Source organism: Balaenoptera acutorostrata, chromosome 21, assembly GCF_949987535.1.
Source record: "Balaenoptera acutorostrata chromosome 21, mBalAcu1.1, whole genome shotgun sequence".
Lineage (NCBI taxonomy): Eukaryota > Metazoa > Chordata > Mammalia > Artiodactyla > Balaenopteridae > Balaenoptera > Balaenoptera acutorostrata.
Genome location: NC_080084.1, coordinates 21,466,653 through 21,482,773, shown reverse-complemented (window position 1 = coordinate 21,482,773; position 16,121 = coordinate 21,466,653). Strand labels below are relative to the sequence as shown.

General features: G+C 36.4%; 1 protein-coding gene and 1 non-coding gene across 7 annotated transcripts in view; both read right to left on the bottom strand.

Moving 5' to 3' along the window:
* Nucleotides 1-16,121, bottom strand: part of MICU3 (mitochondrial calcium uptake family member 3) — a 101,003-nt gene that overhangs the window by 75,795 nt on the left and 9,087 nt on the right. The window lies entirely within an intron of this gene.
* Nucleotides 5,863-5,969, bottom strand: LOC114236716 (U6 spliceosomal RNA). The gene has a single exon (XR_003622587.1). It is a non-coding gene; the product is annotated as a U6 spliceosomal RNA (small nuclear RNA).

Below are 16,121 nucleotides of genomic sequence, written 5' to 3'. Positions count from 1 at the left end.
GATACCAAAACCAGACAAAGATATCACAAAGAAAACTTCAGGCCAATATCACTGATGAACATAGATGCAAAAATCCTCAACAAAATACTAGCAAACTGAATCTAACAATACATTAAAAGGATCACACATCATGATCAAGTGGGATTTATTCCAGGGATGCAAGGATTTTTCCATACCCACAAATCAATCAATGTGATACAGCACATTAACACATTAAAGATTAAAAAACCATATAATCATCTCAACAGATGCAGAAAAAGCTTCTGATAAAATTCAACATCCATTTATGATAAAAACTCTCCAGAAAGCGGGCACAGAGGGAACATACCTCAACATAATAAGGCCTATATATGACAAACCCACAGCTAACATTATACTCAATGGTGAAAATCTGAAAGCATTTCCTCTAATATCAGGAACAATACAAGGATTCCCACTCTTGCAACTTTTATTCAACATGGTTTTGGAAGTTCTAGCCACAGCACTCAATGAAGAAAAAGAAATAAAAGGAATCCAAATTAGAAAGGAAGAAGTAAAACTGTCACTGTTTGCAGATGATATGATACTATACATAGAAAATCCTACAGACACCAGCAGAAAACTACCAGAGCTCAGCAATGAATTTGGAAAAGTTGCAGTATACAAAATTAATATACAGAAATCTGTTGCATTTCTATACACTAATAATGAAGTATCAGAAACAGAAATTAAGGAAACAATCCCATTTACCACCACATCAAAAAGAATAAAACACCTAGCAATAAACATACCTAAGGAGGCAAAAGATCTCTATTCTGAAAACCATAAGACTCTGATGAAAGAAATTGAAGACAACACAAACAGATGGAAAGATATACCATGTTCTTGTACTGGAAGAATCAATATTGTTAAAATGACTATACTATCCAAGGCAATCTACATGTTCAATGCAATCCTTATCAAAATACCAATGGCATTTTTCAAAGAACTATAACAAATAATTTTAAAATTTGTATGGAAACACAAAAGAACCTGAACAGCCAAAGCAACCTTGAGAAAAAAGAACAGAGCTGGAGAATTCATGCTCCCTGACATCAGACTACACTACAAAGCTACAGTATTCAAAAGAGTATGGTACTAGCACAAAAACAGACACATAGATCAATGGAACAGGACAGAGAGCCCAGAAATAAACCCATGCACTTATGGTCAGTTAATCTACAACAAAGGAGGCAAGAATATACAATGGAGAAAAGACAGTCTCTTTAATAATTGGTACTGGGGAAACTTGACAGCTACCATAAAAGAATCAGATTAGAATATTCTCTAACACCATATACAAAAATAAACTCAAAATGGATTAAAGATCTAAATGTAAGACTGGATACTATAAAACTCCTAGAGGAAAACATAGGCAGAACACTCTCTGATATAAATTGTAGCAATATTTTTTTGGGTCCCTCTCCTAAAGTAAAGGAAATAAAAGCAAAAATAAACAAATGGGACCTAATTAAACTTAAAGGCTTTTGCACAGCAAAGGAAACCACTGACAAAATGAAAAGACCACCTACTGAATGGGAGAAAATATTTGCAAATGATATGACCAAAGGGATTAATATCCAACATATATAAATAGCTCACACAACTCAACATCAAAAAAATCAAACAACCCAAATAAAAAATGGGCGGAAGAATTGAATAGACAGTTTTCCAAAGAGGAAATGCAGATGGTCAACAGGCACATGAAAAAATGCTCAACATTGTTAAGCATCAGGGAAATGCAAATCAAAACCACAATGAGATATCACCTCACACTTGTCACAATGGCTATCATCAAAAAGAAAACATATAATAAATGTTGGCAAGAACGTAGAGAAAAGGGAATCCTCGTACACTGTTGGTAGGAATGTAAATTGGTGCAGCCACTGAGGAAAACAGTATGAAAGTTTCTTAAAAAACAAAAAATAGAATTACCATGTGACCCAGCAATTCCACTCTTGGGTATATACCAAAAAAAAAAACCAAAAATAACCCCAAAAACCAAAAATACTAATTTGAAAGGATACATGCACCCCAATGCTCATAGCAGCATTATTTACAATTGCCAAGATATGGAAGCAACCTAAGTGTCCATCGACAGAGGAATGGATAAAGAAGATGTGGTATACACACACACACACACACACACAATGGAATACTAGTCAGCCATAAAAAAGTATGAAGTTTTGCCACTTGCAGCAACATGGATGGACTTGGAGGGCATTATACTAAGTGAAATAAGTCAGACAAAGATAAATACTGTATGATATCACTTACATGTGGAATCCAAAAAATATAACAGACTAGTGAATATAACAAAAAAGAAGCAGTCTCACAGATGTAGAGAACAAACTAGTGGTTACCAGTGGGGAGAGAGAGGGGAGGGGCAACATAGAGGTCAGGAAGTGGGAGGTACAAACTATTGGGTGTAAGACAGGCTACGAGGATGTATTATACAACATGGGGAATAGAGCCAGTATTTTGCAATAACTGTAAATGGAGTGTAACCATTAAAAATTGTATAAAAAATTTTTTTAAATTTTTTCAAAATTGTCTTTTCATTTTACAGCTTCTAGGAAATTATATTTTACACTTTTTAGGAAATTATTTTATGGGAATTGCTTAACATTCTTTTCAAGTTTGCTAAAAATGTTTAGGGAATCTTCCTTCTTGTTCTAGAAAATGCTATCTTCTGTTTTACTGAGAAATTGCAAAACAGTCTACATTCTAGATCTTTAATCTCAGTTTTGTTACTTACAAAAATGGAACATATACATGTATATATACATGGAAATAAAAATTTTAAACACACCTGTAAAATAACATTCATAATTTAGTCATAAAAATAAGTAATGATCATTTTCAGGTAATTGTGGATCCTCTAAGTCATGCTGCCATAAAATAAGCAGCTTAAGAAATGGTAGAAATGATAAAACTTACATTTTTAAATTACATCTTCCCCCCCAAAATAAAAAATATTGTCTCAATGCAATTATTTTTTCTGGAATTTCCAAACTCAGACCTTTGCAACTGGTACTTAGCTGTTATTTCTTAAGGTAGTGAAACTAGGGCCTTCAGGCAACAGAGTACATCATTATCCTTCCCATGAATAACAGAAAGCAAAGGTTCACTGCCAAGGCACGGTCTCATGTTACTTCAGGTTAGCAATTCGAAAATTTACTTTGTGGTAAGGTCTGGTTTTCCCAGGGAGGCAAGATTAAATGCCAGATAAAGGATTCACTACTTGACAATTAGAGAAACTGATGCCTACAAGCTGATAATACACTAAAGAGGTAACTTGAAACAATTATATCAATTATCTAAACACCATATAATGCATTACCTTTTAGCAGCTGAGAAACAGAGACAGGAGAATAAAGAATGGAAGAAGGAAAAATAAAACCATTTGTATTAAGCAAAATTATTTTGATTACTCATCCTTAGTAGTTTATTTTAAAAATATGTTTTTTAAATTAAATCAATACTAATTTTTTAAAGTAAAGAATGATTAAAACATGTATTTAATTTCATGTAGGAGGTTGAGCATTTGGTATTAGGCCCTACCTGATATTGGCAACTGTACCAACATTTTTATAAAACATTAAAGAGCAAATGACATTTGAATTTAGATCTTTATCTTTTCTGGGCAAGAATCATATGAGATGTGCATGAGATTCTATTCACATCTGTTTTTATTCTAGCTAAAAAGATGTTCATGGAAGTATTACACTTGGCTTTCTCATATGGCTTCAGGCTTATTTAAAAGCTTCTAAGAAGATAAAAGGGGTAACATTTTCTTTGCTTGTTGGGTGGTCAAAAGGTTAAACATCAAATTCTCAGTGTGGGAAAATCCCAAAGTCCTCTAGGTGAAACGTTTTGATGCTTAGTAAATGTGTCTATGTGGAAATATACACAGCTGAAGACCAGTCAATAAGCACTTCCCTGGCTGCAATCAAATTGGAAAAAAAAAAAGTAACTGACCACTTTTTTTAAAGTCTCCACTTGTATTGTTATGTTAGCTTACAATATAAGGTTCTTTACAAGTTTACAAAGTACTTTCACATATATCATCTCATTATTTGATAGGACGGTAAGTGAAAGTATCTCTAAGGAGGCAGTAATCACAGTGGTTTAATGTGTATATCTCACCTCTTCTGCCTATTCAAGGGCTCTGCTCCTGCAGTAACCTCCCTTGCCCTTCCTACCTCACTACTTTCCCCTTTTCCGCTGAGTCCTTCCCTTCAGCGCATGCACATTTCTCCTGTCCTGGAAGGCTTCCGGTCCCACCTCTCCACAGAGCCACCATCCCCCTCCCTACCACTTCTCTCCTGCTCTTCACAGCAGGGCTACTGGAAAGCTGCCAGCATTTCCTGTCTCTGGTTTCCTCTGCTTCAGCAGGTCTCCCCTCCGCCACTCCACCAACACTGCCTGTCAAGGTCACTGATGACCTCCGTGTTGCTAAATCCAGAGGTCAATTCTCAGTTTTCATCTTACAAAGTCTGACCCAGTTGATAACTCTCTTTTCCTTGAAATAATTCTTCGTGATGTCCAAGCCCACCCGGTCCTCATTTTCCTCCTATTCCCCTGGCAGTTCCTTCCTGGTACTTCTGTTGGTACTGCCCTACGGCCAGTCCTAGGGCCAATCCTTGGACCTCCTCTCTTTTTGAATCTATAATTACTCCCTTAATCATCTCATCTAGCCTTTACATACTATAAATATACTGACAAATCCAAAATTTCTATCTCCAGCCTTCTGCAATAATATAAATTCCATGAAGGCAGGAATTTTTGTTTAAGTGGTACACTTCTGTTTCCAAAGTGCCTAGAAGAGTTTCTGGCTTGTAGCAAGCTCTCAAATATTTGCTAAATAAATTAATGAGTGAATGTGGATGTAAAACTTATTGTAACTGTTAATGAGTCCCTTAAAAATTAAAGCATAATATTAAAAAAATCAATAATTGTCTGGTACTAACAGTGTAGCTGACCTCAGAAACTGCGGGGTGGGGAAGGCAATACAGTAAAACATGTTCAAGGATGCATCTTTTTTGGAATGGTAAATTTTCTGATACTGATTTATGTCCTCAAGTTTCAGATGTATATATTAAAATATATATATTTTGTTAAAGTTACATGTAACCACTTGAAGATTAGAAATAGGATGTATAACTTTCGAACCACTAGAGGAAGAGAAATGATAAGGAAAAAAGGACCAATCTAATGTCTGGTGATAAGGGAAAGAGATAACTCACACTCACATAATATAGCAAAAATGAATGCAAACATGTCCATAATTACAATAAATATGATTGGGTTAGACTCCTTCATTAAAAATGAGCAAGTCTCATATTGTGTTTTTTAAAAAGCTATGAATGTTCCTTACAAGAGTCAAACATTACCCAGAATGTTTGAAAATACATGGAATTAAGAACCAAAAGCATTAATGGGACAAAGAAAAATTCACCAAGAAGATATTACACACACAAACAAAATAGCTTAAAATAATAGAATGAAAAAACTGTTAAAAGAATGCAATTTAACTCACAATCATGGCTGAGATATCAACACTTCTCTACTAGAAATGGATAGGCCAAGTGGAAAAACTAAGTAAGAAAAAGTATCTGAGTAACAAAACAAAGAAGGTGCTTATTAACCTTGATTTTAATAAACAGAGAATATATAAACTGACCATTTATTAGTCATCATTAAAACATCAATAAGATTAAAATGTTAAAGTTATAATACAGGTTTAATGAAATATTCATATAGTAGAGTATTATTCAGGAGTGAAAATAAATTAACTAGAAGTCATGTGTCAAAATTTCTTTTTTTTCTTTTTTCTTTAAAAAAAATATGGAACGCTTCACGAATTTGTGTGTCATCCTTGCGCAGGGGCCATGCTAATCTTCTCTGTATCATTCCAATTTTAGTATATGTGCTGCCGAAGTGAGCACCAAAATGGATAAATTTCTTAAACATTATCTTAAAAATACAAATTATAAAAAGATAGGTACTGTTTATGTAAAAGTTTTTAAATTGCAAAATAAGTGTATATTATTCAGAGATACATCCATTTGTAATACAGCTACGAAAACTTACATGGGAATGATAAAAATCAAACTTGGAACAGTGGTTACCTCTTTGGGGAAGAGAGGATTATGATGGGGGAAGGTATATATGTTGATAGTTTATTTTTTAAGCTGGTAGTACATACATAGCTATGCATTATAGTACTATTGTCTATTGTCTTTTTAAAAGTTGGATATATTCCATTTTAAAAAACAAACTCCTTCAAGGCTTATTCCCTGCTGCATATGGAAAAATGTTAAAATTTAATAGCAAAAGACTGACAGAAAAAAGGCCACTTTGGAAAATTTAAGATACACCATTAAGTAAACAATTATTGGATTAAAAAAGAAATAAAAACTGGGATTACAAGCCTTTTGAAAATAAATGACACTTAGGAACTTACAAATAGCCACCTGTATAATTTGGTCAAAGCCATTACTGACACAGGAAAATTCATATCCTTACATGTATTTACTAAAGAACAATTAAGAATTTAAAATAAATGAACTATGTATTCAACTCAAGAAGCGAAAAAAGAGGATAAGATAAATTTGACAAAAACAGAAGGGAACAAACAATAAAGATAAAAGCAGAAATAAATAACAACCCCCTCAATAAAACAGTAAACACAAAAAAGTGGTATTTGAAAAGACTTAATAAAATACACAAACCTCTATCAAGTTTGATTTTAAAAAAGAACTGAAAATGAAATAGATAACATTAAACATAAATTATGGCATATCCATAGTTTGGAAGAGTATCCAAATATAAGACCAGAATAAGAGACCTATAATAAATATATTAATATCTCAGTATAATATCAGTTTAAAAGGCAAGAACAATATGTACAGTATGGTCACATTTGTGTTAAAAAGGAAATGATATATGTGTTTAAGTTTACAGGCCTGTAAAATATATTTTAAAAAGGACTGAGGTGAGAAAAATATTTGTGACCTATAAAGTAGGAACAGGATTTAATATTTTGACATATCCTAGAAATCAGTCAATAAAAAAATAAAAGTTGGCAAAGGATATTAATGGGCAATTCCTAGGAAACTATAAACAAACAAAAAATTCTCTACCTCACTGGTAACCAGAAAAATGGAAATTATAATAATCATGATAAATCATTTTTCACACTCAAATTGGGAAAACAATTAAACTTAACAATATTAAGTGAAGGGGAACATTGGAAGCCCATTACTTATTGCTGGTAAAAGTATATCTTAGTGTAACCATTTTGAAGAACAATTTGACAGTGCCTATTAAAATATAATATAGCTATGGACCCAGCAATTTAACATTTGCATCTACAAAGAACCCTGGATATTCACTGCAGCACTGCTTCTAACAGTGAAAAAAATAGAAACAGTCAAAATTCCCATCAGCAGGACAATCAATGGTTAAATAAATTACGGCACACCAATGGAGTAGTCTGTGGCCATTGATAAGTTCATTCTTCAAAGAAACATAAACATATATATGTGTACATATCGATACATACACACATATATACTCATGCATAGACAGAAAAAGTTGTGGAATGGTGTATTATTTTTTAAAAAGCAAACAGAACATATATTAACTCAATTTTACAAAAGAGTTAGCTTAGTCTAGAGGCTAGAGAGGACTTCGTCAGGACCACACAGACAGCAAATGAGTCTGGGACCAGAACTCAGGTGTTAGGACACCCAACCCAGTGTTCTTCCACATTACACAACTTGGTGCACTGAAATGAAAGTGCGTGGATTTTACAATCCTTCAGGCCTAGGTTCAAATGCCAGCTTCAACACTTCCTAATTAGGTAAACTTGGGAAAAAGAGATTTCTGAACTTTAGCATTTTCACTGTAAAATGGACAAATAGATACTAACTCCGTGAACCGTAAACATTAAATGAAAACTAAATGAGCACACTTCCTTCTCCCCTGGTCAATAGAATCAGTTTATGAAGAGTATCCTCTCTATCAATCAGCAGGGTCCAGAAATAGTCGTTGGCACCTCAGCTCCACACATAGAATGTGGCAGCTCAGTATCTCTGTGTCACTGTATGTTGGCAGTTCTCTAAATACGTCCATGGTGACAAAACTATTCCAATTGCCTGGCATTTCCTTGTGGCTCTCATCTGCCTCACACGCTACTCCCTTTCTCTCAATCTTCCTGACTCAGCTCCAAACACCTAGATTATACAATAGGTGGTATTCTATTTATTTCTTGAGAGTGACGGCTGACCCGTAATGACAAAACCTCTAGCTATGCACTGAGCCACTGTCTTCTAGGCCTGGCTACATAATCACTACAAAATAGTTTTTCTAGATTACAACGGAAAGAAACAAACACAACATACCATTAATAGTTTGGACTACTTTTCCCTAAATGAATCACCGTGAACTTACCTGCTGCTAAAACAAAGTATCATAGACTGGATGGCTTAAGTGACAGAATTTATTTTGTCACTGTTCTGGAAACTAGATGCTCAAGATCAAGATGCCAGCATGGTCATGGTACGAGCTCTCTTTCTGGGCTGTAGATTGCCACGTTCTTTCTATGTCCCATATGGCCTTTCCTCAGTGTGTGGGCATAGAAAGAAAGAGAGGGCAAGCTGTCCGGCATCTCTTCTTGTAAGGACACTAATCCTATCAGATCAGGGTCCCACTCTTATGACCTCATTTAACCTTAATTACTTCCTTGGAGGCCCAATTTCCTAATACAGCCACACTGGGGGTTAGGGCTCCAGCATATGAATTTGGGGAGACACAAAACATTCATTCCACGACACCAACCACAGAGCAACCCATCTGCCCTTTTCCTCTACTCACTTATACAGGCCTTAAAAATGTTCTTGTAGGTCATCCCCATCAAGTTTGCAATTTACTCTCTGGAAGAACTTGAATATTTGGAGATTTAACTATGTCCCCTGTCTTTTGGATCATTTATAAACAACCAAACAAAAAACATTAAATAAGATCAGTGTCAGTCTCCTTGACCTACCTATACCCCAGTGGGGGGGTTTCCTACTTGCTAGTCCCAACTTGAGATTCCCCACCCGCCAACTAGCCTTGGCCTGCTACATCCCAGCTTCGGGGCGCGCCGGGGGCGGTGTCTCCTGCAGGCCAGTTCCGGTCCATGGTTCCCTGTCTGCCAGCATTGGTCCAATGGCACCCCAGCAGGAGGCTTCCAGGTTGCCAGTCCCTGCTTCTGGTTCTCTATCCGCCAGCCTCAGCCCAGCAACTTGGAAAAGCTCTAGTGGTGAACACACCTCTTCCAACGAGGCCTGAATCGCAACCTAGGGAGGCCGCAGCCTTCCAACTTTGGTCCTTCCTTGGGCACTCTCTCTCAGCCCTAGGGTGTTCTTTTTAATTTTGATTCCTTCTTAGTAGCTAATCCCCTGTAAAGAGTTAATAATTCTTTATATTAAACCTTAACTGTTTCTGTTTCTGACTGGCCCCTGACTGATACAGGAGAGCCTGAAGATGAGTGTCACGGGGCGCCCAGTGCTGCCTGAGGAACAAGCAGAAGAGAGGCACGCCAGAGCCAGAGCCAGAGCCAGAAGCCTCCTCTGCCTGCAGTGTCCCTGTCACAATCTCCCGGCAAAGAAGGAGCATTATTTGCAATTTCCAGCAGCAGCATCACAAGCAGGGCAAGGAAAGGTAGATCTGGAGCTGAGGCAATAATGTGACAAGTGGCACAGTTAACTCTGCTGTTATGCATACACAAAGTCCCTATTTAGCCACAAATTAAAAAAAAAAAAATAGCTTATACCTACAAGAACTTCCTATGTGCCTGGCCTTTTTAAAGCCCTCTTAATAATCCTATAAAGTAGGTACTATTACTATCCCTACTTTACAAGTGAGGAAAATGAAGCATGTAAAATTATTTAGCTTTGGCAAGATTCCTCAGTGAAAGAGCGGAGATTCAAATCTAGGTATTCTGACTCTGCAGACCACACTCAACCATAACTCTGCTAACAACTGTTTCTACTGCTAAGATTGCTAAGTTTGAAAAAATGAAGAGAAACTCTTCATTGAAAGCCAATGTTCTTCAATACTGCTATTAAAAAAGACAGCATACTTAGTAAGTTTTAAATCTCTGAAAAAGACTAGAAACAAATATTTCCAAATGGTAACAATTATTAATTCTGAGTAGTATATATGATTCTCTGTATCTTTTAATTTTGGCAAAAATAACTCTAAAAAGAAGAGTACAATAGAAGCACTAACAAACGTATAAAAATTTAAAAGTAATGAATCAATTTTTCACTTGTAGAAATTAATATTGAAAAGGATAAATAAGTTTTAAAAATCATGGAATATTACTGAGTTTTGGCAGCTTATTCCCATCACACTGGCATTAAATTTTCTGGAAGAACTTACATGTCACTTGAACTTAACAGAAATGAAAGCCGAAAAGGCATTATCTGGGACAAAGTTTATAAAACTAATGTCTTAATTTATAAAATAGATTTAAAAACTAAGTTTGGAGAGGATTAAGGGATGGGAACAAAATTAAAGCAACTACTAATAATAACTCAATAAAGTATTAGAAAGAGTAAAGTGATTTTGAGATTAAAAACTATATAGCTGAAATAGACCTTACAGATTCAAATCAGTCATCCCTACTTATGACATTTCATAGAAGAATGTCCCTGCAAGGTGAAATGACTTAGTGATCATTATAGAGACAGACAGTGGCAGAGTCCTAAAACTCAACCCCTGTACACACCATATCTCATCTGAGAAATATTTTTAAAGGCATAATTAATATGTAGTCTTTAAATTAGCCGTAAAGTTTTTTTTTTTAATTTATTTTTTACTTATTTTATTTCTGGCTGCATTGGTTCTTCATTGCTGCGTGTGGGCTTTTTCTCTAGTTGCAGGGAGCAGGGGCTACTCTTTGTTGTGGTGCGCAGACTTCTCATTGTGGTGGCTTCTCTTGTTGCGGAGCACGGGCTCTAGGCACGTGGGCTCGGTAGTTCTGGCTCGTGGGCTCTAGAGCTCAGGCTCAGTAGTTGTGGTGCACGGGCTTAGTTGCTCCGCGACATGTGGGATCTTCCCAGACCAGGGCTCAAACTTGTGTCCCCTGCATTGGCAGGCGGATTCTTAACCACTGCGCCACCAGGGAGGCCCCAGCTGCAAAGTTTTTATATTTGGAAAGTATTGTTTGGCGATTCAGTTTCATCATCTAAGAGAAAGTCTGAAATAGTCCCATCCAGAAAGTTACCCAAGAAAGAAGAGAAAAATGCTCATGTCGAGGAAATAGAGTAAGTTCTTCACTGGCCCTAAATACAGAACTGTGCAGTGTTTATTTGCAGGAACGATATCAGGCTCATAAATGTCCAGCAGATTACAAAGTACACATCTGGAAAATGGCTCTAGGTCAGGTCCAAAGAGGCAGTGACTGTGGAGATTAAGGCCAGTGAATTTCCCCTACCACAAAGGAACTGTAAGGCTTGAGGCAGGAAGCAGATTCACCTTCAGGTTCATCAAGGCAGTTAAGATTTATTTTTGCAGACAGATTACTGAGGACTACCCAAGGACAGTATAAAATCTATGCATATAATGTTGTTATGTGTGATATACATACTTTTGATTAAAATTCTTGTTTAAACTTGGGAATTATCAGTTCTTATAATGAAAATTGAAAAGCTAAGGGTATGCTGTTTGAAGTAGTTGGTGGTAGAGAAATATATTATATTAATGCAGTAATTAATCTTCCTAGGCATGCAGCTAGAGTACATTTCCCAGTGTCTCTTGCACTTAGACATAGCCATGTGACTCAGTTTAGGAAATGGAATGTGAATGGAAGTGATGTGTCACTTCCAGGCCTAGCCCATAAAACCTTCCCATATATGTTCCCCCATGTCCCACCCACCCCACCCTACTTTTTGGCTAACTGGAATGTTGACACCTTGGAACCCACTTGTTGAAGATGGCAGAGTCACTATCAGTCTGGGTCCCTAAATGTCTACATGGAAGAGGACCACATGGAGGAGTCTTCCGATCAACCAATCACCCACCCAGAATTATTACATAAACAATATAAGATTTTATCGGGTTGATCCACTGAAATGTGAAGGTCCATTTGTCAATACAAACTAGTCTACTCTAATAACATCATATTTGAATATGATTCTGTATATTAAGTTGATTGTGGGTCTTGGAGACAATGTGAATGCCTTGACAAGAAGTAAGCAGGAAATGAAAGTATGTAATAGATAACTTCATCTGGTATTTCTTTCTGGAGAAGAGTACATTGCAGGGAAAAAATAATGCTCCAGGACTGTGATATATCCAAAAAATTAAGGAGAAGTTATCCAAGGATTTTTCCTGGCCAAGGGTAGAATGTTTCCTTTTTAAATAATCTCCCTTCATCTGTAGAACTTGGTCCTAAACATAATCCCAAGAGTTCAACATACTTGTGGAACTGAATGAATCTGATCTCCTGTCTTTTATCAGTTACTTTTTTTTGTCACTGGTAATGATGAAGACTCTGTGCTCTTCTCTGCCACCAACTTTACTTCGACACTAATATTTGGCAAATACTTAAATTCTGAATCACTGATACTGATGGAGGCAGATATGCCCTGGTTATATCACATACTACCTTGCCAGTGGCAACTTGTAGGCATTCCTACTCACTTATTAAAGAGGACTTTGAAACATAATTCATGGTTTTCCTCGTCACCCCAAATCACGTCAGAGAGAACTTAGACATTCAAGCAAATGGCCCATCTAGTAACTTAGCCTCAAAGCTCTCTGGCTTCCCAATTTCAAAATTCAAGGACAAAATTCTATAAACACCCTACATCATCACCCAGAACTGCTCCGTCTCTGGGACTACTGGGTACTGCTAGAGAAAAAAAAATCACAGAGCCAATATCCATTTATGATCTCCAAACTCTTTTCTCTAGTCTCACAGCAAGATTCATTTTCCTATGGAACTAGAAGTGAGAGTGAGATGAAAGCAAATTTAGTTGTGAGGAAGTAATAAATTGAGCAAATTTACTTCTGATAGATCATTTCCTCTGTAAAGAACGGAAGCCACTTGCTTGAGCCTGGGCAAAGGTAGGACATGCTGCAGGTGGAGATAGACACATCGTTTCTGAATAGCTGTTGTGGGATGGGAAATGGAGTATCAGGGACATGTAAAAGGACTGTTATCTATGTCTCCTTGTACACCTTTCAGTTTGTCAAGGGTTTACGCCTAGATAGAATTTCTGAGTTACAGGCATGTGAATCTTCAACTTAACACATAATGGCAATCTATTTTCCAAAGATCTGTACCCCTACTAGCAGAGCATGAGGATTTTTATTGCTCCACATCAACGCCCACAGTTATTATCACTATTTTTAATCTTATCAATCTAATTAAGAAACAGTGTTTCACTGTAGTTATATTTCCCTATTGTTAGTGATGTTGAGCATCTTTTCACGTGTTTACTGGTCTTTTGAATATCTTTCTCTTGAATTGCCTGTTCAAACCCTTTGTCCATTTTTCTATTGTGTTGTTGTTTTTCTTACTAATTTGTAGATCGTCACTATATATTCTGGATGCCTATTCCTTGCGAGTGCTATGTATTCTAAGTATCTTCTTCCATTCCAAGACTTCTTTGTATTTTAGTAGATTTTTTTGTTTTAATGAAGTGAAAGGTAGCAGTATTTTCCATCGTGCTTTTTGCCTTGTTTTGAAAATCCTCCTCCTCCTAGGATTAAAATTTTATTTTCACATATATTCTTCTAAATATCATGAAGTTTTACTTATCACATTTAGGACTCTAATCCACCTGGATTATTATGGCATGGGGTAGGCATCTAATTTTATTTTTGTTTCCCACACAGAACACTTAAACTCCAATCAAGCCCTATTGTCTTGCATATCACTGTTGTCCAATGTTTGAGATCCACCTTGGTTTAACTCCTTTCAAAATGATAATAATTATCATCATAATATGTAGTCAATGTTTAAGACTTACCCCATTTTTACCAATTTCTTTATTCACCGTTACTTCTTGAATTTCACCTTTTTTTCATGTTCATTTCTTCCTAATATTCACTCTTTAATAGGTCCTTCAATGATGATCAGAGACTGGTAAACTCTCTGTTTTAAGAAATGATTTTATTTTATCCTCATTCCTAAACAATAATTTACCTAGGTAAAAAAATCTAAGTTGGCAATTATTTTCTCTTAGCTCTTTGAAGACATTGTCTACTATCTTCTGGCTTCCATCTGTTGTCATAGATTAGTCTTCAACAGGCCAACTGCCATTCCTTTGTAGGAAACTGGCCCTGTTTTCCCTTTATCTTTGATTTTACAGTTTCACTATAATGTGACTAAATATAGATTTATTTTTATTTATCCTGCTCAGGACTGTTTATGCTTCCTAAACCTTAGGATTAATGTTTTTGTTCCTTTCTGAGAACTGCTCAGTTATCTTCTCTTAGAATACTGCCTCTCATTCTCTCTATTCTCCTAGTCTGTAACCCCTAATTGATGAATTTTAGACCCTTTCAGTCTATTTCACACGTCTCTTAAACACTCCTTAGTATTTGCCATTTCTTTAAAAGTGTGTACATTCTGTGTAGTTCCTCCAAATTATCTTCCAGATTACTAACTGCCTCTTTCAGTTACATTTTATATGTTGCCTAATCTATACAACCTCAAAGACTATACTTTACATTTCTAGAAGTTCTGTTTGATTCTTTATTATAATCTACCTATTCTTTTTCATACTGATTTTTCATTATGTCTTTAATCATTTTGAAAATACTTAATTTATAGACTCAACCAAATTATCCTATTATTAAATCATCAGGAGTCTAATCACTCAGTTTGCTGACTCTCTTTCATAGAACTTAATATACTTTGTACTTTGGATTATGAGCTTATCCTCTTGGAGACCCTCTCTGTAGGAATTACATGTGGCCAGTGTTCAGGGCATTTCCCTCCAAAGAAGTTTTGCATTTCTTTCTGCCAGCTGCAACAGCTTTTTCTCTGCATGGGTAATAGAAGTTCTAACTCTAAACCCATTTGAGGTAGTGTGGGACCATTTTTATACATTCTCGGGAGAGTCCTTTTTTCCACTTAGAGCCCACGCAGACACCGTCAGGCCTCCCTGTCATCAGCTTGTACTGGCGGGACCAGGGATGGTTTTCTTCTAGTCCGTTCTGTCAATAAGGGCTCTGGCTTTAGGGAGGTGGTGCCTCAGCTCCAACATCCCAAGGTCTTGTCCCCACACAGGCATTAAAATCCACACCCCTAGAATTCCATGAGTAATGACTCACTGCTCCCCCACTTAAGCCACAGGTCACACTGTTCTAGTTATCAGCTTCCTCTTTATTCCTGCAGCGGGCAATTTCCTTTAATTTCTTAAAAGCCTGGTATGGCATGTAAAAAAGATGTTTCAAATATTTTTAGGACAGATTATGCAGCATGTTGTATGGATAAAACCAGAAGTCTAAACCATTTATTTTATTAAATGAACATCCCATAATTTATTTACGAGCATTTTCATTTCACTTAAAAGCCATTCTCCCAACACAATATACTTCACAACTAACAAAGACCGACATATACCTATTGTTCATTCTCTAGTTTTTCCTTAGAAAGAGAACTCTGATGTTTAGCTAGGCCCAATAGCACACAGAATAAGGTCACATTCTTCAAGCTCTGTTGCAGTTAGATAGAGCCGTTTGACTAAGTTTTGGCCAGTAAATGTAAATAAAAGTGTTTTTTGAGACTTCCTGGAAAGCCGGCTTAAAGGTTGCTGACTCAGCCATACAGGGCACAGGTGAGTAAAGGCAAAGTCATCATTTTGACTTATTTCTCCTGACCCCAAGCCAACTGCTCCTCATTGCACTTTGCTTTTACTTATTTCAGCCTGTGTTATTTCCATAATCACTGTAATCCCTGAGTTTAAAGCTGTTGTAGAGGGCAATGATAAGCAGCAATGGGCAGAGATCACTGTAGAGGGAGGACATGAGGGAAAGGCAAGGGAGGAAGATCTGTATTTTCCCACACAGAAGCTAAACACTATGTGAAG